Source organism: Tupaia chinensis, unplaced genomic scaffold, assembly GCF_000334495.1.
Source record: "Tupaia chinensis unplaced genomic scaffold, TupChi_1.0 Scaffold143591_1, whole genome shotgun sequence".
Classification (NCBI taxonomy): domain Eukaryota; kingdom Metazoa; phylum Chordata; class Mammalia; order Scandentia; family Tupaiidae; genus Tupaia; species Tupaia belangeri.
This window is the reverse complement of record NW_006203437.1, coordinates 1,381,009-1,403,859: the sequence shown is the minus strand read 5'-3', so window position 1 is coordinate 1,403,859 and position 22,851 is coordinate 1,381,009. Positions and strand designations below refer to the sequence as shown.

Here is a 22,851-nt window from a genome sequence, read left to right as displayed (position 1 = left end):
CACTGGCCGGGACCTGGCAGGGGACCTGGTATGGTCATGTTTGTTTTTCATTTTGAAAGACTGAACCAGAAGAAAACCACGGTATTCTGTTTTCCTTTTGCATCTGAGAACATGCTTTCTCCTGGGCTCACATTTCTGCGGAGGAATTTACCACCCCTGGGGTTCTCATCCCCTCCCTGATGGCCTCATCCCCTCCCTGATGGCCTGATCTGCTGTTATGTGTGCCATGCCAGGACACCCTCGCGCTACCGTGTCTGTGTGGCGAACTGCTGCTGTGACCCGAGCATGCACAGCCTTAGCGTGCCTCTTCACCTAGGAACCCTGCCACCCTGACTTCGCCAACTCATTTCACACACGCCAGCGCAGGTGGCCTTCACCACACGGACCTTGATTCACCAAGGCATTGGGAGAGTGAGGTGGTGAGAGGCCATGCAATTAAATTGCCCTTGTCAGGTCCTGCCATTCAGAACAGAGCTAAGAGAGATCCCAACACACACTCACACACACACCCGCTTAACAGGGGCTTATACTAGGGTCTCTGAAGAGCTCATGGATAATAAGTATTTTGAAAAAAATCATGCATGGAATCCAAAATGCTTTTACTCCAAAATGAACGTGTATTTTAGGCCCATTTCCCACAGACCTTCTCAAGTCCCTACACCAGACTCAACACCGAGTGAGGCGGAGATTGCCCGAGAGCCGTGGCGGTTGTCGGGACTTTGTCAGAACGTCTCTTACAGCTGATAAAACCACTGGAGGGTTTTGACTAGGTAAATAAAATGTTCAAATTCTTGTTTTAGAGATACAAGTGGCAGGAGACTGGGTTAGAAGCAGGGTTTGGGAGAGTGGGCTGTCACGTAGGGTCCCGCTCCTGGGCTGCAGAGGGAAGTGGCTGGTGCCGGAAACAGCAGGTGCTGGCAGGACTGGGCACACCCACACGAGAGCATGGTGAGCAAGAGGCAGGACCGAGGGTCCAGATGGTGATGCTTTCTGTGCCTATGGAGACAGGGGTGGCAGAGATGTGGAGAGGTCCTGAATGCACTCGGTCCACGCTCTGCAAACGTGGGGAGTCTTGTGGGGCTTGAGACACGGGCTGCAGTGAGATGCGTGTCCTTCTGTGGGCAGCGAGTAATGCCGGGGCAGTAGCATGTTCCCCAGAGGCAGGCAGGTGGGAAGCAGAGGACCCGTGGGTGAACAGCAGCAGGTGAGCTGGGGAGGGAGGGCAGGGAGGGTGCCGGAAGGGAGGAGGGCTGGGAGAGAGGGCAGGGAGGGGTGTGGGGAGGGGGAAGGAGGGCTGGAAGGAGGAAAGGGAGGAGGGCGAAAGGGAGGGGGCATGCTGGGAGGACACGTGATCTTGGATACCACGAGGAGATTGACTGCAGCCATAGGAGCTGCTGAGACCACAGGAGGGAAAGACTCCAGGGTGCCCATAGGGCCTGCAGTGCACGGGGCATCCGGGGCTGAGACTCGACACTCATGGCGTACCTCGCAGGACTGGACAGGGGCAGCCAGTGGGGCCGTGGGGACTAGAAAGTGTGTCTTGCATGCCGACGTGGAGCTTGGGGGGCAGGGGCAGCGGGGCTGGGCCGGGGGCTGAGGGGCTGGAGCTCGGGCAGGGCTGGGGGTATTCACGGGGACGCACATAGGGACTGGGCAGAGGTGAGGAAGCAGTGGGACAGGGCTTCCAGGGCTGACTCGGGCTCCTTCCTGCATGCTCCAGGGCAGACCGGGGACTCCGCCACAGTCCGTCTCTTTCCGAAGGACTCCTGCAGACCGCGGCTGGGTGTGCCTGGCTCCGAGAGCACCCCCGGGGGGGGAGGTAAAGCCAGTGGCTGCAATTGCGCTCCAGCCTTCCCTGGCTGGGCCATGACGACCCTTCACTGCTAACCCCTAGCACGGGCTGAGGCACCAGCCGTGTGTGATACATATGTGGGCACCAGGAATGGAGGGACAGCAACTCACGCAAAGTGCTCCGTGTCTGTCCGCAGTGTCCTCATGCAGCTAGGGCAGAGCCGAGACAGTAGCCGCGCTTCGCCAACCCTGCAAGGGCCCATCTCTTGTCTAGCCTCCTCCTCCCAGTGCCTTAATTTTCTTTGTTAAAATATTTATTTTTCACTGGTATTTTCAAACTTATTTATAATAAACAAAATATGAGAGTTTATCATTGTTTGTAGAAAGACAGAAGTTCCCAGGGACCATGCCTCTCTCGTTACCGCTCTGGCCTCACAAGCCGGGCATTCCCCAGACCAGCATGTGTCATAAAACTGCAGGCGGCCATGCGGGTGTCGGCGCCCTGTCAGCTAGGGAGGACCAGGGGGAGGGTAGTTTTAAACTTTGGTAACTTTACCCTTTCCTATCACCAGAGTCCATTTTATGAAAATCACACTTACGTGTAGTTTGAAGTTTGAGTAAGAGAGAGAGTCAGAAAGATAGTGCTCCCAAAGGGCGGTAACCCTCACTCTTCGCAGCCCCCCTAGTCCCAGCCCGTGCACACGTGTGCTCAGCATGCTCAGGACAGCTCTGCACATGAGCCAGCCCCCCGGGTCGTCCTCACAGACCATCTCACTGCGTGCCTCACTAGCCCCTGGAGCCCACCTACCACGGTGACATCCCTGTCTCTCACACGCTGCCAGAGACCACGGAGCCTCACCAGCCCCTGGAGCCCACCTACCACGGTGTCGTCCCCCGTCTCATGCTGCCAGAGACCACAGAGTACTTGTGCTCTTGAACCTGCTCAGCCTACAGGTCTGTTTCAGATTCTCTTGGAAACAGCATACTTTGACATCTACATTTTAGATTTGCGTGATTTCTATTTTCACATATTCCCAAAGTAGCCCAATAACCAGGACAAACATGGAATGGTCGTAACTGAATAAATGAGAGAAAAGCACAGTCCTCTCGTCTGGCAGTGAGCACAGCAGCCCTCTGTGCGTGTCCACGTCCCATGTCTGCCTGCTCCTCGCTGTAATTTACATTTACATAATTCTTTTTAATGTGATGTCATCCATGGTCTTTTGTTTGTTTGTTTGTTTGTTTTTTGCCATGGGATACGTGAACTAACTGGAGGAAGAAAGAGACAGTGAGTAGAATGAGAAATCACCTCCCAGGGAGGATGGCATGCCACACTTTCTCCTCCACCCTCCTCCTGGGATCTCGGCACGCACATGTGCCAGCGTGATTTTCAAGCCACCACGTCTGGCACTTGAGCCACGGTCAACCATGTAGGAGGGTCCAGAGCCTTAACCATCATGCCATGACCCCTGTCCATGGTCTTTATCAACTACTATTACCATAAGTTATCCCGTTCATCCCATATAAACCCTTCCGGCTCAGAGGCAGGAAGCAACACCGCACACGGGCTCCACTTACTCCCTGCAGAGAGAGCAGGCTGGTGCTCTCCACACAGCTCTGGAGCCGTGAGAGCGAGCCAGGGCAAGCGGGTTTTCGTCCTCGGGATCTTTCCTTTAAGAAACAAGGCCAGTACGATTGAACCGTTCCAAATGGAAAAGTCGTAATTCATCTGTTTATGAGAGCATGCATGATCAATATTTACTGAAAGCCTGCTATGACCGAACTGAACATTAGATAAGATGATTACATCCTTTTAAGAAGTCATGAAGCATGACCTTGGGCAGAATTATGTGCTGAGACCTCAGCTTGCATTCCGTTTGTGCCACTGAAGGGAATCAGAGGCACAAGCTGGGGACCCCCTTCCCCACCACCGGGCTCCCTGAGCACCCTTCCCACAAGGACTCAGAGCCTGGTCCTGGTCAGCCTGAGATGCTCTAACAGAATACCCCACCATTGACCAATAAGGTGGCCCATCTTCTCACAGCCCTGGGCTGGGAGGCCAAGACCAGGGCCTCAGCATGGTTGGTGCCGGTGAGGGTGGCTCTCAGCTCCTCGGTGGCACCTCACACCATGTCTGCAGACGGAGGGCGGCACTGAGGGGACCAGGGCCCTCCCGAGCCTCCTCAAAGGACCTATCTACCCTTTCCCCAAAGACAGAGCTAGATTTTACTTTGGAGGCAAAGGTGAACTATATTAGACGTTTTCTCTCGCTCGCTGTGTTTTCTGAAAGCCTGAGACCTTGAGGGCATTTACAACAGGACGGAGGGAATCCCACCGCTGCGGAGACGAGCTCGGGCTTAGAACAAGGACGAGGGCACTGTGCCTGCTAGGGCCCAGGTCACGGTGTTTGCTGGGACTGGCCTGGCTCTTGACAGCACCCAGTAGACCCGCAGACCAGGAGCGATGGGGGCAAGGGCATTGATCATGCCTGGACCCCCCAACAGTGCTCAGTAGACTCGCAGACCAGGAGCGATGGGGGGCATCGAACATGCCTTGACCTCGTCCAAGAACTCAGCCCCAGCAGAGCCCAGGACTGCAGCCTGGGGGGACGGCTGTGCACACATTTTCCTGGAAAAGCCTGGACTGTCTGGGTTAACCTAGGCAGTCTTAGGTCCTCTTCCACTCTCAAGGAGATCTTATTCTGGGTGATAAATTATGTTGTCCCTCAGGACTTTCCAGGGACCAGGCTGAACTGCATGGGGAAGTTCTAGGACAAACCACATGAATAGCACTGAACGCACAAGGTCCCCATGCCTCCAGAGGGAACACTTCGACCAGAAGACAGCACTGCCCCTGAGCCCTCAGCTCCCAGTCTGTGAAGAAGGTGCCAGCATTTCCTGGGAAGACCGCCTCCACCAATGGGTCCAGAAAGCCGGGGTGTCCAGAAAACACATTCACACACAGTTAAAGACGGATTGCACCACTAGCCGTCCCTGTACTGAAGCCCGGCCGCACTAGCTCCCACGTCCATCTCCTAGGCATGCAATGTCGCTCCACCAGACCCCACACAGGGCTCGCGCTGACACCCCTTCTGCACGTCTCGCTCCCCCACTGCTGGGCTCCGTCCTCCGCTCAGACCTCTGCCCTCCAAGCCCTTCCGCAGAGACGCTCTGGGAAGGGAGTCCGTGCTGCCCACCCTCACGTCCAGTCCCTCACTGTGCTTTATTTTTTTCTATATCCTTTAATAATTATTGACTTACAACGCTGGGCACTTTGAAAAGTTTGTAGAAAAATGGAATTAAAGTACAAGTTCGGGCTGGCTCGTAGCCTGGTGGTTAAAGCAGCTGATCCCCAGTGGCTAACCACGCAGCTCCAGTGTCACGCACCAAGGTTGAGAAACACCAGGCATGTAGGGTCATGCTCAAAACTCCCGAGAGGAGGAGAAGGGGCTTGGTGTGCCTGTTCCCTGTGAGTGCTTGTTCCCCTCTCCCCCTCTGTCTCTTTTTGTCAAGTGCAAGAGCCCTCAAGTGAAAAAAAAGATAAGAATTCACTTTGGGGTGAAACATTTTAAAATCCTTGTGTAGTTTTTTTATAATGTACATTTTCTTTATTTTAGAATATTTGTTTATTCATTCATTTATTTTAATTTGACCAGAGAGAGAAAGAGGGAAAGTGAGAAAAGCAAGTCACCAGATCCAGGACTTGAACAGTGGTTAGCCATGTGGGAGGGTCCAGCGCCTTAACCACCATGCCACCCGCTGGTCCCCTATAGTGCACATTTTCTGTGACGTTTTTGAAGACACCGTGTACCTCACTGATACATCTGATTATCAATAGTCAGCTCCCGAGGAGCAGTCTCGCCCCGGCTGTAGCAGCTGCTTCAGTCCCCGCACACATTGGCAACCGGTAACAGTGTGCTCGGCTGAGAAGCACAGACCAGGCTTTGCACTTAGCTGAGTCCACGACTCTGCTGTGCTTCTCAGCCAAGTGGCAGCGGTGTCGTGGAAGCCTGTCTCTGACGAGGGTGGCAAGCAAGGCCCCGCGGAGAAGTGGGTCTCACTGGTCGAAGCCATGTACCGTGCCTCGCTTTTGTGGACACCAGTGTTTTACTTTGCAGAGGGGACAGGAGTGGCGCTTTTATCTATCTTTGAGTCCTAGTCACATATACCCATTTTGTAAGTATCACTTTTCTTTTTAAAATTTGCGATAGAGCATGTACACTTCCCAGAGAGAGAGAGAGAGAGAGGATGAGAAAGCGCAATAGGGTGGGCACGCCGCAATCCCTCCTCCCCCATTCTCCTCTCGGGATTTGGGCATGCACATGCATCCTTGCCGGGCTTGTCTTCCAAGCCACCGGGTCCATCACCAGTGTGGGACCAGTCACCCTAACCACCACACTGCCAGCTTGCCCTGCATCATCTTTCTAAAGGAAGAAAAAAATCCCTGAATATCAAAGTTAATGCTTTTTGCCTGGTTCCAGGCACCAGTCATTGCAAAAATGATTTTTCCATATTTCAAATAAGTAATGGGCTGCCTTTGAAATTTCTAGAGGAAATCAAGCTCTGTAGTGACTACTTAAAAATCAGTCCTTGGGGCTGGCCCTGTGGCCTAAAGGTTAGGGGAGCCAGATCCTGAATGTGCAGTTACAACCCCAGCCCAAGGGCTGGAAAAGCAACCTGAGCCCGTGTGTCCCCCAGATCCCAAAAGGATCGAGACTTAGAAAAGGGACTGAGCACAGCCTCATTCCACTGGAGGCTGTCTCTGCACACTCTGCCTCTCACAAGTGCACTCGTCTTCGGGCAAGTTTTTTAAAAAAGACCATCTATGCCAAGAATGAAAGAGTTCATGATAATTTCAAGGCATATCAGAGTGAGCTGGCTCCTTATCAGACCAGGCTTTGCATTTAGCCGAGTCCACGGAGCCACTGCAGTTTGATTCATTAACACACTCTGAGCCAGACTGGGCCAGGTCATTTCCTAAGTCCACTCTTACCTGCCAGGGTTCACAAGTCTGAGATCTGGACATGAAGCACCTTCTGCCTGAAGCCCACAGGCCTTCCAGTGTCTTCGAGTCGGCCTGTCTGTGCTTCTGCTCTGTCCCTGGGCAAGCTCCTTTCAGTCAGATCACATCCACTGTGTGCTAGGTCAGTCCAAGGACAGAGGAGCAGCAGCTGCTTCCAATGGCCTGGTTTCTTGGGATGCAACTAGTAACAGCCAGGCAGCAGAGGGTCGAGACCCAGGGTGACACTCGGAACCACAAACAGCCCACACACCGGCTGTTTGCTCACCTGGTTCTGGGGCAGCTGCTGACCACCTGCCTGGTGGACAATGTGCCTGGAGAGGGTACCTGGGACCAAGAGACGGTTCACGTCCAGGAGGGCAGTCTGGGTGGAAAGGATTTCACTCAATGTTTATGGACTAACAGGGCACCCCATCGAGGAGGTGGTGGGTCAGGGGTTTCAGGGGTCTTTCGGGTAGTGGCTCAGCTTGCAAAGCAGAGTGCAAGAAGGTCAGGAGGATGCCGTGTGGGTGGAGGAAGGTGGCAGTTCTCCTCCCAGTGGGTGGAGGCAGACGGCTGTGAGGGTAAGTTTGAGGGGAGCCCAAGCAGACGCGGAGCTGGCCGTGCAGTACCCCGAAGGCACCCTGGGAGGAAAGGCTGGCCAAGGCCATGTGTCCTGTGGACAGAGGGGGGCAGAAGGTTGCAATGGGGTGAGAGGTGGGCTGGGGGGCAGTCAGGAGGAGTCGGGAGGGAGAGGAGCAGGCCTTGAGAGCCATCGTGAGGACTTGGCTGTGGCTTTGGCAGAGGGAACACAGTGAGGCTGAGCGGAGGGCTGATGCTACAAGGCATCTGAGGGCCTGCTCTGCATTCTGGCCTTGGAGCTGGCGCTGAAATTCAGATATGGTGGGACAAAGCTGGGAGTGGGAGTGGCAGGTGGGTTCTGGTGGGGAGTGGACCAGGTGCTGAGACACACTGGGTACCAGTACTCCTTGCCCCAGGAACTGAAGAAGCCTCTCACCTTTCCCTAGAGACATAGCCGTCCATCTCCCAGGGACCCCAGGACCAAGCTCCCCACTTGGTACAAAAATATACTTCTGTTGCAAGAAAGCAGAGCCTTTCCCCAGCACACTGTCTTCTATGGCGGACAGAAGTGAGGACGAAGACTGCCTGGTGATCTGTCTCAGGCTGAGTAATCCCAGACACACATTTCAAACACGCACAAAGGTACCTTTGCGAAATGTGTTCAGTAGCGCAGTCCAGCGTCCACAGCCTGTGTTTACGCAACTCACTTTATGTAATTGTGCTTACTGGTAACATGAAGTAATTTGGTTCATATCCGTGGAAAATCCCCCCCGAAGGCTGGCTCATTTGTAATAGAAGCCACGTTTCTGCCGTGAGAGAGTCCAGCTGCTTGCTCCGGTGAGACATTCTCGTCAGCCTCTTCCAAGCGCGTGTTTGTGTGAGGCACGTCTTCCGGATCCAAGTTTACGAGACACAAAGGCAGCAATGTGCAAGCAGCACTCTGCTCCTCCGCTGTCCGCCAAGGCCGAGGAGAACGCACCTGCTCGTCAGCGATGGTGAGACACAGAGCCCGGCTGCTAGCTGCTCTGGCTGAGGATGCGGAGTGGAAGGGGTGCAGGACCAGGGACTGGAAGAGCTGCACCAGAGAAAGGCTGCCCTGGAACGAGCCCACGTGGGCAGCTGTGGTGGCGTCACTGCCGTGTGACTCGAAGGGGAGAGTCTCCCTGCAAGTAGAGGGTCATGGCATGGGGTGTCGCGGGAGGTTCCTCCTAAGCAGTGCGATGCCCCACATGCACCTTCTGCGTGGCTTACAGAAATCCTCAACCGGGACCCTTCTGCTAACCCTCAGAAAACACGCACTGGAACGGACTGACTGACTCCATGAGCAGGTTCTCCAAAACGCATCTTGTTAAGGCTTTGCTTTGTATTTATTTACTTATTTATTGCCACAGGGCATGTGCACTTGCCAGAGAGAGAAAGAGAGGAATCATCCCCAGCGTGTGACCACACTCAATCCTTTCTCCTGTTCTCCTCTGGAGATTTCAGGCATGCCTGTGTGCTTTCCAAGCTGCCAGGCCCAGGGCTTAGCCGTGTAGTCGGCCACGTGGAACCTGCCTGCCTTACTGTGCCTCTTCCCAGCCAGGGAAATCAAAGAGGAAATTCTTCTGAAGGTATACTTCTTAAGTCCTAACAGAATAAGAGCTCGAACGAGAAATTATTTTAAACAAATATTAGGGAAACTAAATGTCTTGAAAACGTGCATCAGGAACTGAACCAGAACTTACACCTCCATACAACACATCCAAGGCCTCCAGTCATCCAGAACCGCTGAGGCCAGGCTGACTCTGCCAGGGACTCAGAACAGGGTCGCTTGCACACAAGCCCAGAGACCCAGCGGGCCCTGAGACCCAGCGAGCCCAGAGACCCAGCGGTCCTGGCCTGGGATAGGTAAAAGTTTTTGAACACCAGCATTTTTTTTGTCCTAATATGTTAAATTAAAAGTTTATGAGAAAGAACTATAGGTCACAAAAATATAATCTTGTACCTTCCTTTAAAAGGGCATTGCCTATTATTCACATCCTTACATAAGAACCCATCTGGTGACGGCTATTTAGAGGCAGAAAGCAGGTCTGTTTCCAGAGCTTAAAAAGGAGATAAGCTATAAAAACTAACACACACATTCTGTCTCCATGGTCCCTTGATTTAGAACAGTATCTGATGACTTGTCGCGCCTGGGTGTCCTGACAACCATGTTCAGAATCCTCGCCCAGGCTAATGGAAGAAAGGCAGTAATTCATTCTACAAAGGTTTGCGTCGCAGGAGTTCAGTGTTCGCCACTTCTCCCACATCCCTAGTGAAAGCCTGTAATTTCGGAATGACAGTAATCACGAAAGTAAAAGGGGTCCGTTTCATATCACGGACTGCTGTACAGGTAGGGCTCTATTTCTCCAAACTGCTTGTTGTAAGAGCTATAAACACAGCTTTGAAAATGTAGAAGACCATATGAAATGTCTACACAACCCTGCTAAAGGCATGAGTGTTGGTGTAAATGTAAGCATGTGGGCATCTTTTATAACAGCTTTTTCCTCAAAAGTTGTTTGTTACTCTAGGGTTCTGTACATCCATCCGTATCTATTTCAGTACCAAATATGCCTATATGGTTTTGAAGAGGTTCTCAAAATGGATGCTGCCTTCAAGCTCACCAAATTCGAACACTAGCAGACTAGTGTTGACTAAAGTTGTCAAGAAACTCGTCTGACATGGAGACCTGGCCTGTGTGGTTATAATGGTTTTCTCTGGGGGTGCAGGCACCTTCAGGAGGCGGCACAGCGGAGTCACCTCGGCGCTGGGCTCCCATTGCTGCTTGTTCCTCGCACTGCGATTCATGCTTTGGTTTCTCTGATCAGAGGCGAAAAGCATATTAATTTTACTGATGTTCTCAAAGAACAAGCTATCGATTTCATTGATTTTTCTCTCTTGTTTCTCAGTTGTCTAAGCCATGGATTTTGTTTTTTGTTTTAACCTGTACTATTTCCTCTGAGCGCCTTTTTTTTTTTTTTTAATTTTTTTTTCTACTTAGATTGGGTAGAAACTGTGGTAACTTACTTGAAATGTCCTTTTTATCTCAAAATATACATTCTATGCTGTAAATTTCCCTCTAAGCATTATTTTGGGGAAGGGGCTGTGTTCCACACATCATGATATGCTTTCCTTTTACAATCAGTTTAAAATATTTTTAAATTCTCCTTGATTTATTCTTTAGCAATTGCCTATTTGGAATATGTCCAATGCTTGGAGAAATCTCAGACATGTTTCTGCCATTGATTCTATGTGCTTCACATGGGTAGACTTGTTAGCATCTGCTGGTGCTGTTTCATGGCTGGGAATTTCTCGTGCCGGCAAATGCTCCATGTGCACTGGACAGACGCACACTCTGCTCTTGCTGGTCAGGGTCTGGTGGGTGGGGTCGCTCACGGTGCTGCCCCACCCTCTGTCCTTACTGATGGTCTGCCCTCTTGTGCAATCATTGATTGAGAAGGGATGTTTCTATATCTGATTAAAATCATAGCTATCTTTATGTCTCTGTTCAGTTCTATCAAGTTTTGTTTTAAGTTTTTTGATACAATAGTATTAAGAGGATAAACATTTAAGACCATTATACTTTTGAGGAATCGACACATTTTTTATTATAAAATGAAGTCGTTTATCTCTGGCAAAATTCTCCCTGAAGTGTTTGCTTCCTGTGTTCTTTGGGTGAGGGCAGGTGTAGTGTGCATTTTTTCATCTCATCTGCATGTATTTGTGTCTTCATATTATTACGGGAGCTCTTGTGTGTGTTATTTGGTTGAATATTTCTTTCATATGCTATCTGAAAGTCTTTGCCTTTAAATTCAGATTTCTGGGTCATTCATGTTTAATGTGGTGGTTTATGTACATGGCTTAAATGCATTGTCTTACCGTTTGGCTTCCCTGTCACATTTGTCCTTCGTCCCCCCTTCCCTCCTTTTCTACATTCCATTGGCTAAATCAGCTTTACTATTATTGCAGTTTTGTTTTACAATATATCTCTCGTTTGCATCTTGATTATAACTCTTACGTTCTTTCTTTTGGGCAAGTGCCTTAGGGTGTGTATTCAGGATGTAGCAACTTGCAGCCCTTGTGCCTAATCCATCTCACTCTCCGGTCTGTAAATCAAGGTCCAGTGGACACAACACGCTCACCTACTTACGCACTGTGTTTGCTGCCTCGTTACTACGGCAGCGCTGACTCCTCGTAACAGACGCTATGTGGTCTGAGGCCTGAAATAGTTTCCACTTGTCTGTTTACCACTAATCCATAATGTTTATTGTACATTCTTAACTTACCGCAGTCTGCCTATAATGGCATAACTTGCAGCAAAAGCTTCATAACGAACCTGCCACGTCTAACCTGCTGTTCATCCCTCTCAGTGCAGGATTTCACACACTATTTGTTTTAATCTCTAAAATTTGAATTTAATTTTTCTTAATCTTTTAGATTGCTTTGTTTCTCCCACCTTCTCCAATGTATAAAACAAAGCTACAAACTATATCTACTAATTCTATTACTGGTCTGTTATAAGTTTTCTAAGGTTGATGACTGTCCTAGCTGGGCTCCTACATGGACAACCACGGTTTGAGTCCCGGACCCAGCAGCTTTAAACTCATGCTGGGTGCACGTGTGAACATGCCCAAGATCCTGGGTGGAGAATAGGGGAGAAGGGATTGTGGTGTGGTCATTCCTCAGGGGAGTGATTTCTCATTTTCTGTCTCTCTGTCTCTCCAGCAAGTGCACACATCCTATAGAAAAAAGAAACCTCACTCTCTCTCTCTAAAAAAAGTGATCTTTAGTGTCATCTAAGTGCAGCACATAAAGTAAACATAATTACTTTTGTACAGAACCTTTGAGAAAATCCATACTTACCAATGGTCCCCCCTGTCCGTTGACTAGACACAGCTACACCAGAATCCAGTGAACTGCACCTGTGCATAATTTTTTCTTAAACAACAATGTCAAAAAGGACATTTTACTTTGAAAGGCAAGTAGTTCGGAGTTTAAAAAAAGCACTTATCTATGAGGTTATTATATGCATAGCCTTTTCCTTAATGCTTTTGTTAAATTACCTCTTCAGAGCACTGTTCCCAGTTTTCTTTTCACATCAAAGATTGAATTATTTCATCAAGGTAAAAATTCCCAAGTGAGTCGAGGGTACATAAATATAGAATTGACAGCATATTATTAATGTCAGCTTATGAGAAACACTCTTCAATCGGAACTTCCTACAGTTGCCTTTTTGGTGAATATATTTTCCACTTAGATTGATGCACAAATATCAGACAAAATTTCCAAGCTGCAATTTAAAGGATGAATTGAAAAGCGAGTCATAAAACCCTATTCTCAGTAATATTTCAGGAAAAACAATGTGGTTTTCTTTTACAGGAGTTTTCTTTTAAGATTTATTTATTTGATTTGATTTATTATCATTGTATATTTTTAAATTTACTATAGGGCATGTACATTCACCAGAGACAGAGGACAGGGAGAATGTGAGAGAGAGAAAGAATGTGAGAAAACAAACCACCAGGTCCAGGACTCAAACCACAGTTGGCCATGTGAGAGTCCAGTGTCTCAACCACCATGGTACCTGTGACCCCTTCAGCATAAGTTTTAACAATTTTTATTATAAATACAATGAGTTTTAATTGTTAAAAAGTTTTAAAATGCACACAAAAAAATAGGAGAATAAAACTAAAATTACCATTGGCTTTAGAATCAGAAAGACTATTCTGGGGACTAGCATTCTGGCATATGCCCTTCCACTGCTTATTTCTCCCTGCCCATACTGGTATGTATTTAATTGTTTCATTTCATTGTAAAATGATGGGGTGAAATGGCACGATTTTGTAAACTTGCTTTTCCTTCCTCTTGTTTTCGTGTCCAGTCAGAGGCCCAGCCACCGCTGCCCAGCATGTGCAGCGTCCGTGCTCTGTGGCCATCCACTGCATCTGCCGAGGGCCAGGTGTCATCGCTGCGCATTTGCTGAGCCTGCCTCTCAGAAGGGCACGTCCCTGGTGAATAGAGAGGTAACTTACGTATGAAGAAGAGGGCTTATGCTCAGCCTCCAGACGTTCTGTCTGTGTGCCACATGAGTGCCCATAAGCTTCCTCTGAGCTGCCTGAGTGCTGAACCTGCCCTCCCCATTGGCGGTCAGTCCCTGTGGAGTTTTCTTCTGCAACTTCTGCACTTCCAAGAGCGACTGGCAGCACAGGGTGCATTTCCTGCCCCTGGAAGATGCGGCTCACGCAGGGAGGCCACTGGCCAGCCCACCCACTGGGTCGCAGCTGGGCACAACTGTCTCAGCAATATGGGAGGAGAACAGCAACATGTGTTCCAGTATGGCCGTCCGTGGTAACAGACATGCCTGTCTACATGGGTGCTTCCCAATGGCCTGACCAAGCAACCCTTGGGACGCTTGTGGTCGTCCAGACCGGGGCAGTCCTGGAGATGGCAGTGACGCCCATGTAGACAGAGCCTGACTGGGACGCTTGTGGTCGTCCAGACCGGGGCAGCCCTGGAGATGGCAGTCACGCCCATGTAGACAGAGCCTGGTCCCCATAGCCTACCAGCTCAAATCCAGGCTCTACCTTGAAAAACACACGTGCGCCAAATCCCGACAGATTGGAGAAGTGGAGGAGAGAGTGCAGTGTGACCAAACCATGGGGAGCTTTTTCCAACGCCCCTCCCCATCTCTCTCTCTGGAGAGCACACATGCACACTGGCAATTAAAAAGAGTTTTGCATTTTTTTGTTTGTTTGTTTATTTAATTCGAATCCCTCTTCTCTCCCCATGAACCACTATATCAAAGTTTTTAGGGAGAGATTCTCTTTTTTAAAAAAAATTTCCTCCACCAGGAATTCTAATGTGTCAGACTCAGAAAAAAATGCTTTATATATGAATATGCTTTTTCTCAAATTATTAAACTCCACAAATAATTTCCTGAAATTATACTGAATGAATTCCTCTCTGATGATTCGGAAGGATTTCACGTCTCGGTGGGCCTTAAGAACAGCCTTCAGAACATACATTATGAAAGCTGATGGAGAATAAATTTTATGTTATGCTAATTTTTGCTGAAAATAACAACAATAAAATACACACCATGATGGAATTGTGTAGGTGAGAGACAGCATCCTGTGTAGCAGGTGATGTTAAGGAGCCCACGTGGCTGCTCGGCGGGTCATTCCAGCTGCTCAACAATTTCCAGACCTGACTTGTGCTGATTCACAAGGCTTGGCTGTTCCCAGACTCCCAGTTATCTCGTGCGAGTTTATCTGTAGCAAAGATGGGAGTCATGTATTTTGCTTTGCTGTTTCAGTAATGGGCGACATTTTATAAGTAACATGTTACCTTCCTACTGACTGGGAAAAGCCAGTTTCTTTGCCAACAAAGTTCACTCTCGAAGTCTTGCTAAGATACAGTGTCTGAATGGATAAGTTCAGATGTCGGTACCAAACAGCAGAGGAAGGCTGCACAAAGGGGCCAGTGGCCTCATCCGCAGCACACAGTTTTTTATGCAGTTGCCTTTCTTACAAAGTTACTGACCTCGAGAGTCCTCCCCGCCGGCCTGTCCACCTCCGTCCCTAACCTTTACTCCTTGAACTTAATTCCTGGCTACGACACACAGCAGTTTTAAACCTGCCTTGTCCTTTTTTGTTCTGGCTTAGGCCTTTCCCGTAATGAAGTCGATTCTACCTTTTTAACACTGCTCAGGGTTCCCGATGCATCCACTCGACTGCACAGAGAATGCGTCGTCAGACCATTTCCAGCCTTCAGATGGGCCCTGCCTCTGGGCCCTTGGAAGCTGTTCACCACACAAAGAGAGCGACTGCTCTGAGGAGCCTTGGCACATGGAGGGGTCGCGAAGATGTGGACGACAGCCAGGACAGACCCGGCCAGCAGCTGTAGCAACTGTAGGAGAGACAAGAGAAAACGCCGGTCTTGGTCTGGCGAATTTAACTCGTCAGTTAAAGGTCATTTGAAAATAATTTCAGAATATGAAATTATTTTCAGAGTATTTATAAAGCTAGGTAAATCTCCTTCTGGTATTTTTGAGAGTCCCTGTGAGACGTTCCTGCTGCTGGGTGACTGTGGGTCCGGGAAGCTCTCTGCACTCAGGTGGGTTGGTCTGGGGGTGTCTCTGCAGGGAGGACACTGAGCACAGACCAGTCTCGGCTCAGCTGCTGTTGTTTCTCTGTGTTTTTAGATATTCTTGTTGTTTAGTTTTATAATGAATTATTTGCTAAAGACTTATTTATCTTTAAAACCTTGTGCGATGTAATTACATTACATTACATTACATGTAATGACATGTAATGTCATTAGTCTTATTTTTCCCCAATAAGAACTAATTGCTATGAGAAAACTTTTGTTAATCCTTATCAGAAAATAAAACTACACAAAAATGCTTCTTCTTTTCATTTTGCCAGTACTGAAGTTCATGGTTGTAGATAAATGACAGCTGCTATCCTCTTAAGCCAGAGTCTGAAAGTCTTCCATTTGAACTACGCCTGGTTAGGGTTGAGTCTATCATACAAGAAAGACAGGAACTTACCAAAATTGATGATTTAAGATCTTATTAGAGCAATTCCTAAATGTCGAGGTAGCTTTTCTAGACATTACAATGCCAATAACATGCCACTCTAGAAACTACAAATGTTAATAATAGTTTTAAGTTATTTATTGATAAATGATTTAAAGGTAATTATGAGGACCATCAGGTGGTGTGGTGGTTAAGGCACTGGACTCCCATATGGCCAGCCATGGTTCAAGTCCTGGACTTGGCGGCTTGCTTTCTCATTTCCCCTCTCTCTTTTTCTGTCTCTCTCTGGTGAGCACACATGCCCTGTAGCAAATTAAAATACAACTAATAATAAATAAAATAAACTACCCCAAGTCACAGTAAAAACATAATTCAAACAGAGTTGGCTGAATTTGCTGCTCACTGCCATCACTGCCTCTCTTCTCTTTTCATGATAGGATGTCAAAGGCCCAGCTCTCAGTCCCCGCTTCTCCCTAGCCATGGGGAGTCGCTGTCCCCAGCTGAGAAGGACAGTGGGAAGGACTGCCTGGTGAGTACTGTGCGGCGTAGGCCCATATTGCTGGTCAGTGTCAGACCCACAGTGCTCGGGACAGAGACTCAGTCCCATTACACACTTGGACGCTCAGAACAGTGATGACGGACAGGTCTGCTTTGTCTGCTTCCTGCTTCTACAGCAGAGTGCCTGAGGTCAGGTGATTTGAGAGAACAAAGCAGTTCTTGAGGTGAGGAAGCCTACGACTAGGCACCGGCCTCTGGTGAGGCCTTCTTAGTGTGCAGCAGAGGTGGGAGTCACACTGCAGAAAGGCAAAGACAGGAGTCCCCTTACTAAGGGTAGCATTACTCCAGCCTAGGGCAGAGCCTTGGGACCTAACAACCACTTAACGCTATTGCAATCAACTACCTCCACCCTGAACTCTTTGATGTTGTTTTTGTCATAACTTGGTGGAGAGAAACAAAGAAAGAAAGTGAGAAATCACTCCACAGTGGGTATGGCCACACTATCCCCGTTCTCCTCTTGGGATTTCAGGCACACACGCACAGGTACCCAGTATGATTTTCAAGTCGCCAGGTCTGGGATTTGAACCTCAGTTGGCTATGTGGGAGTCCAGCTCTGTAAACACCATGCCACCTGCTACACTCCTGCCTGACTTTTGAAGGGATGAGCATTTGAACCAGAGCAGGCTCCCAGGCTTCTTTTCTCTCTGTCTGAGTAGCAAAGGCCAGCACTCCCAGGAGAGGACATGCCTACAGTCTCCAGTGACAGCTGCACTGACCAAACACCTGCTGGCCAGGACCAGTTCCCTGACTGCCACCTCTTCCTCCCTGGTCTCTCCGCTCTCACTCACGTGTCTGTCTGTCTCTCCCTTGTCTTCACGGAACATACACCTCCTCCTGTCCTTTCTGTGCTTCCTACACTTTGCCGTCTTAGTGTGAACCCTGCCCTCCTGCTTCCCACCTGCCTTTTCTTGTCACCTTCCCAGTCTTCCTGTCACCTTGCACTTGCCACCCTGGAGAGGCACACACCATGCGAAGGTTGAGGCCCACCCACGCACACAGAAACTCCAAACAGACCGTTAGAGACGGTGATGTTTTGTCCAACACACTTCTCCACAGCTGGTTTCTAATATTGAAGTTGTGTCTTCTAATCGCGAGGAGTGGGCAGAAAATGCCCAGGCCAGTGTCCACTGTCCTTTGGGTCACGTCATGGAGTAAACGACTGATGGAAATCAGCTCAGGAAGAAACCGTCTTTGTATTCGCTCATAGGTTTCAGAACTCTGAAGGATCAGAAATCTACATTTAGAACATTCATAGTGAAAACAGTTCCAATATCTCTAATTTTTTTATTTGATAATAAAGGAACTGATTCTAGACAGTTGACTGTCAAATTCAATGCTTGTTCATTTCCTCCACCCAAATAAAATTTTAAATGTCCACATTTTCTAAGTGATTAACTATTTGAGAACTGTCCTAACGTATCCAGGCAATGAACTGCCGGAAACTGCACTGGGGGTTAGCACTTAATAGGAAAGGCCGCTCATTTCACCGCTTTTCCAGAGCAGTGGCTAAATGAAATTTGAAAGAAAATATTTTAGTAAAGAAATTTGTAGGACCTGTTCATTCCCACTAAATGTGGACTTAAAGTCAGGTCTTAATTCCATGCTCTGTTTGCTTATTATCTGAAGACAGATAACGATGGCACTCCTTGCTTACCAAGGGGAGAAAGAAGGAGAAAAAGAAAAAAAAAGAAAACCACATCTATCTTTAAAAAACATTTTGAACTTTCTGAAGTTGGGTGACTAGGCTATGGGGAAAATTATTAGCTCGTGGTCAGAAGGACAATTAATTCAAAACAGATTGAAATCAGGGCAGCCGTTCACTGGGTTGGCCAAAAGAAATGAAAACATGTTTTGTGTCTCAAGTAGGTTTAAGGAATGTCTTTCAAGTCTAAAAATTGCAACCAAAAGAACATAAAGCTTAATGGAAATAACAGTGCTGCGATTCCTGGGAGGGAAGCACTGTCCGGTTGGATCATCGGTCCACGGGAAGCACCTACACGCCGTGACGCCACGCTACCTGCCCAGATGAACACGGAGCGCCATAGAGCAGCATGCACACTGGGCCACAGCTGTGCTAAAGTACGGTAGCATGGCACATGGTGACCCCAGACAGCTGTTTTGGTGTAAGCATCCATTATAATAACAGCGATAATGCATCGGCCCCACTCTGGTTCGAGCTAGAGTGATTACTTTCCAGCTAGGTTTCCATAACTTACATTACTGATTGCATTCTAGCTCGATTTCCTATCATCACGCCAGAGCCCATGGATGGAGGGTCACATCTCAGCTGATGAGAGAGGTCGTGGGCAGTGGTCACGGGAGCCAGACCCACAGGGCCGCTGTAGTTCAAGTTCTGGTCCCAGTAGCTTGGAAAACACACTGGGTGCATGTACATCCAAGACCCAAATCCCAGAGGGCTGCAAATGGAGAGGGGGCTTGGCGATTCCCCCCCTCCCCCTCTTCTCCCTGTCTCTTTCTCTCTGGTGAGTGCATGTGCCCTCTGAAAATTAGAAAAAAAATAATGAAAGAATTTTCTCTGAAGTTTCAAAGATGTGACATTGCACATGTATGCAGTGAGAGCTAAATGTGTAATGGGCATGTTACATTTCAGCTAAAAATATGCTGTCTCCAAAACCACACAAATGTTCATGCAGAAATACATAACAATGTTAACTTTTTGTTTACTTCGTAAATATCTAAACCACTTGTAAGAAAAAATAAACTACTTCCTTTGGGTTTTGATAATAATCTCTATCAGAATGTCCAAATTAATGAAACAAGATATGAAAAACTGCTTGAAGCCATAAGTTATATTTAGGTATTTGTCAAGAAGCCAAATCCCACGGGTCTTGGGTATCTGACCCTGGGGCACCCTTCCCACATAACCAGCCCTTCAAGCCAGACTTGGAATAAAGGGAATAACAGTATTTTTCCCTTCTCTGTTTAACTTGGCTCAATTTTCTGTAGAAAGTCCTCTTTCCCACAGTTAATTCCAAACAAATTGTGTTAACATGCTCGTACTGCAGCGAATTCAGCTGGTTTGCAACACTCTGATGAAAGGCCAGCATTTAGATATCGTTTCCTTTTTAGGTGAGAAAGTCATTAGGAATTTCAAGCTAGATTGACTTGTGCTTGTTGGGAACTTCCTCCATGTCCTTCCACGGCACTTGAGCAGAAACCCCCAGCCGTGGGGAGACCCCAGCAAAATACTATGAGGGAGACAGGAGCAAAAAGTCAAGGAAACTCATCCCAGGTGAGAAACGGCATGTCGGGAAATTCAAAAAGGACAACTGTCTTGCTGTGTTTGGTAGGCCTGGGAGAAAAGTACAGAGAGGCCCCACGCTGAGGTGATGTAATCAGCAGAGGTGTGATGGTTACGCTGCCGGACTCCCATGTACTTGGCTACAGTTCACATCCCAGACCCGGCTTAAAACTCACACTGGGCACATGTGCGGATGCCCGCGATCCCAGGAGGAACATGCAGAAGGAACCACACATCGCCTCTCCCCTGGGGGGTGATTTCTGGCTTTCCATCTCTGTGTCTCTCCATCGAGCACACACGCCTGATAGCAAACAATCTCTCTTTGAAAAAAGAAGGATGATTTGACTTAGGATTTTTTGACTTAACAAAGGACCAAATCCTGTGTAATTGAAGAGCACTTTAAACATCTTTACATTTCCTTAGCCAGGGGCTCACGCTGTGAGCAGTGCCCCCAAGCTGGTTTGTGGGAGCTAGCACAGAACTGAGGTGGCAGTGCACCCGCACAGCAGCGGACCCCGGCCCTCAGGGCTGCACCTCCTCGTCCTGCTCCGGCTGAGTCCCGTTTGACAGCAGAGTAGTGACTGGGAATCGGGGGCCGAGGGGGTGTGGCATGGCCAGTGCCAGCTGGCCTCGCCACGCCCTCAGCAGTCTCCATGCCGGGCCGGGGCACAAAGCCCTGTGATGGGAGGTGGGAGTTGCCACACTGTTACCCGATTAAATGTGACAAGAGCTGCCACTAATCCATCGATGGCTTGGAAGTCTGGTCTGTCAAACAGATGCCCTTGCTGTGTCTAATCCAGCATTTCTCCCATTTTCTCTGGCCAAGAAAGTTTCCCGCTACCCCTCTCCATATAGGTATAACCCAAGCCCTTCGCAACCTCAGGACACAAGTGTTGCGCGAGAATACGCTAGCAGGTGAGATCGCTGTCAGTGCCGGTTGGAAAGGAGGAGTCACTGAGACCTTCGCAAGTCCCAGGATGTGTTCAGTGGTCTGATACCAGGGACAAAGGCCACCAGACATGGAGAGGGCTGCTCACCCAGGGCCCTAAATCTGAACGATGCAGGAGCTGGACACCATTGGGCACCCCACACTGACAGGAGAGACACGGGGCCTCTCCTCCCTCTTCCATGGGCATCACTGGGCACCCCACACTGACAGGAGGGATGAGGGGCCTCTCCTCCCTCTCCGCATGCAGAGCAGGTGTCTGACGATGCTCCTCGAGTGTGTGCAGTTATAGAGCAGCTCAAGAACTTTGCTGTGTATCTGTGGAGGCACCACTGCTGTAATTCTGCTTCCTTCCCAAAGAAGGATCCACAAAACACAGGTGATCCTCAGTTTGTCAGGGAGTATTTGAATGTGCTTGATATGAGTGGCTGTTCTGTTTATTATATTGCATGAAAATGAAAACCAGACCTAGAAAGATTTATTTGTAAGTCTCGCTTCTTACTCTGCACTGCCGGCTGGGATGAAGGGCAGGAGAGAGCAGGCTTGGTGTTATCAGAGAGACCGTGACACAGATGGTGCAAAGGTGCAACCTTTGGGAGACGGCTCTCACCTGGGCTCAGGCCTGCTATTGCTCAATCCAGTTGGTTCCCAAACAGGCATTGAATAACCAACCGGAGCCATGGCTTTCGGGGGCCTCCTGTCCCAGCATTCCACCTGCTCTGCAGATTGGCATTGGAGTGGGAAAACAGGCCATCTTGAGGCGGGCACCTGCAGGGTCATCTCCTGGTGGACTGTGGCTTGTCTCGGGGTGGTGGTGTAGAGATGACCGCCAGCAAGTGTGCAGTGGGGGGTACACAGAGTGGCGGGTGGGTGAGAGCGGGGTGCCGATGGTACCCGTGAGTGAGCGGTGGTGGGGGTACAGAGGATACCGGAGAGTGGGGGGGATGGATGACACCCATGAGTGAGCACGTATTACTTTTTCTCCTGATGCGTGAAGAGAGACAAACTCCCTCTCGGCTCTTGGACCTCCCTTCTCAACACATTTGGTGCTACGTGCTGCCTCTTCAGCCCGGCCCCTGTGGCCCTCTCCCCTGCTCCGTACCCTCCTCTCATACTCACATCTCGGCCATACTGGAATTAGAGGGTTTCGAACTCTTCACGCTGGCCCGTGCTCGCACCCTCTTTGTCTGGCTGGCTTTCCGTCCCTGACCTGCTCCAATGTAGTGTCTTCCTTTCTTGCTATTGAACTCGACTCCTCTAAGTCACGAACGCCTTCATCTTGAAACGCAGCCCCTGCCCATCCCTACCTCCCCAGGTCTGGGCCTCCTGGCAGAAAAGCCTCTCCAGGCTCCCGGAAATGAAGTGCAGCCCCCGTGAGTGCCGGCTGTAAGCGAGAACCTGGTGCTGAGCAGCTTAAACAAAGACGTCTATTGGGATGTTCCTAAACTCTCCGAGTGGCAGCTGATGGCTGAGTGCAGTGTGGGAACTTCGGAGAGGCTGATCGCAGGAGGGGGGCCCAGGCAGGAAGTATAGGTGCGCTCACGGGCCTGACCTGCAAGGGCAGCCGGAATGGAAACTGCTGGAAGGGCTTGAGGTGTGTGCAAGAGGTGGAATCAGCCCTGCAGAAGAACGCCTGTGAGAGCGAAGTGCAGGCTTTGCTTGGTGAAGGTGGTGCTGCTTCCCGAACAGCAAACAGGTGTCGGGGTAGGGACGAGGTGACAAGACCCCCGGAGCACCGAGGCTGGCTCTCGGGGGCGGCGTGTCCCCAGAGCTGTGGGGAAACAGAAGTCACAGCTGGGACAGGACGCGGAGTCAGTGGGGACTGACCAGGTCGTCCAGGGAAGGGCACAAAAGAAGGAGAGGGTCTCTGTCTTTATTATTATTATTATTCACTTATTTTTTCCCCGTGAGCAAGGAAGACAGAGAGATGAACCCCCATGAGGTTTTGTCTCAGCTCACCCTGGCCCCAAGCCAGTCATGGGCACAGACATGCCCTATGCATGGAGAGAGGTCTCCGGGACTGGACCCAGGACCTTCCCACGTGCATCAGCCTTTTGGAGTGTTGTGTCTCACACGAGCGGAGAAAGGCGAGGAGGTGCTGTCCCGACCTTCAGGGCCGCGTCTCCCCATGCCATCCCGACTGGGGTGAGGGGAAGG

The 22,851-nt window shown here is 49.4% G+C and overlaps 2 long non-coding RNA genes across 4 annotated transcripts; one reads left to right on the top strand and one right to left on the bottom strand.

Annotated features, from left to right (window-relative positions):
* Positions 1-13,076: 13,076 nt before the first annotated feature.
* LOC102485139 (uncharacterized) lies at positions 13,077-17,674 on the bottom strand. 2 transcript variants are annotated; one of them, XR_336809.2, is made up of 4 exons: positions 17,501-17,674; positions 15,082-15,297; positions 14,488-14,660; positions 13,077-13,397 (listed from the first exon to the last, which is right to left on the bottom strand). It is a non-coding gene; the product is annotated as an uncharacterized LOC102485139 (long non-coding RNA). The 2 variants fall into 2 exon arrangements; XR_003547127.1 differs by lacking the exon at positions 13,077-13,397 and having other exon boundaries at positions 14,357-14,660.
* Positions 15,306-18,886, top strand: LOC102485426 (uncharacterized). Of its 2 annotated transcripts, none has more exons than XR_336811.2 (3): positions 15,306-15,504; positions 16,366-16,457; positions 18,353-18,886. It is a non-coding gene; the product is annotated as an uncharacterized LOC102485426 (long non-coding RNA). The 2 variants fall into 2 exon arrangements; XR_336810.2 differs by having other exon boundaries at positions 18,350-18,886.
* Positions 18,887-22,851: the final 3,965 nt, after the last annotated feature.